We start from the raw sequence: 1,565 nt of genomic DNA on the forward strand, positions 1-1,565 counted from the left end.
AGGCAGAATGCTCTCAGGAAGGCCCTAGGCTTTGGAAATTGCTTTTCTATTGGTCATACAAAGCCCTAGGCCTTCTCTACATTACAGTGGATACAAATACATGGCTGCCCCAGTATCCACGCTAATCTAGTTACACTGCGGCAGACCTCCACCATAGCCGTGCTACACTGGTGTTAAGTGGGGCTTGCACTAGCGCAGCACATCTACACTGGGTCTGGGGGAGAGGGGTGCAATAATGGTGCTGCATTGCAAATTGCAAACTTCCATTGCTCCAATGCAAAAATCCCTAATGTAGACAAGCCCCTAGACTCACCCTACAGAACAACCGCTGTGTAAGACTTCTGAAATGAAGACCTCAGAAAACAGAGATGATTTACAGAGAGTAGGGGTCATTTCTTTTGAGACAAATGTTGTGACGGGGCATGGCTACCATACGCCTGCCTCTTCCACAAACGCAGACCACTCTGAGACCTTCTTGCTTATAAACACCAGCACATACTTTATTTACAGTGCCTCAGTCCCTCCACCAATACATATCAATGCATCCATACCTTTGCACTGTCGTCTAGCTTTCCAGCCCCTCCTCTGTGTGTGTTTGTGTGTGTGTGTGTGTGTGTGTAGGAGGGGGGTGTTGTGTGGGGATGTCTGTGTTCGGAGAACTCCCCTTGTCACCTCTCCTAGCCTTCTCTTGCTCTCTCTCACACACACACACACACGTATGATCACTCCTTTGCACACGCTCTCCACAAGCACTTCCTTCCCATGCTCTTTTTAAACCACTCGCCTGTTAATAGGCTAATGAGCTCATTCATTTCCTAACCCCAGTCTGGCCTAGTAATCAAGCCCACCCTTGACCAATTAGGCCTTCTCCAGGTGAACCTAACTGGTGCTAATAGTGACCAGAGTGCTGGCTCAGGTTCCATCTCTCAGCACTTTGTCACAAACGTATTTAAGGCTGACCTTACCTCCAGTCTCAGTTTCTGCTCCCCTCTAATTCCCAGGCTCCTCATCCCAATCTACTCTCCCCTGTCCCCAGTGGGTCCAGCTATTGTTCCCTTTGCAATTGAATCAGACAGCTCCCTTCTCCTCCAGACTGGCTGAGCCCATCAGGGCATAGGCACCAACTTCTCCTGGCCCCGGTGGGTGCTCGACCCCCCTCTGCCCCCGGCCTCGCCCGAACTCCACCTCTGCCCTGCCCCCTCCCGCCCCCATTCCAACCCCTTCCCCAAAGTCCCCGCCCCAATTCCGCCCCCTCCCTGCCCCTATTCCAACTCGTTCCCCAAATCCCCGTCCCGGCCCTGTCTCTTCCCTCCCTCTTCCCCTGAGCGTGCCATGTTCCCGCTCCTCCCCCCTCCCTCCCAGAGCTTGCTAGAGCTGTTTGGCGGAGGCAAGCACTGGGAGGGAGGGAGGAGCGGAGACTCAGCATGCTGGGAGGAGGCAAAGGAGGAGGAGGAGGTGGTGAGGCGGGGGACGGGGTGGGGAGCTTGGCTGCCAGTGGGTGCAGAGCACCCACTAATTTTTCCCCGAGGGTGCTCCAGCCCCGGAGCACCCACAGAGTCGGCGCC

Source organism: Chelonia mydas, chromosome 1, assembly GCF_015237465.2.
Source record: "Chelonia mydas isolate rCheMyd1 chromosome 1, rCheMyd1.pri.v2, whole genome shotgun sequence".
NCBI lineage: Eukaryota > Metazoa > Chordata > Testudines > Cheloniidae > Chelonia > Chelonia mydas.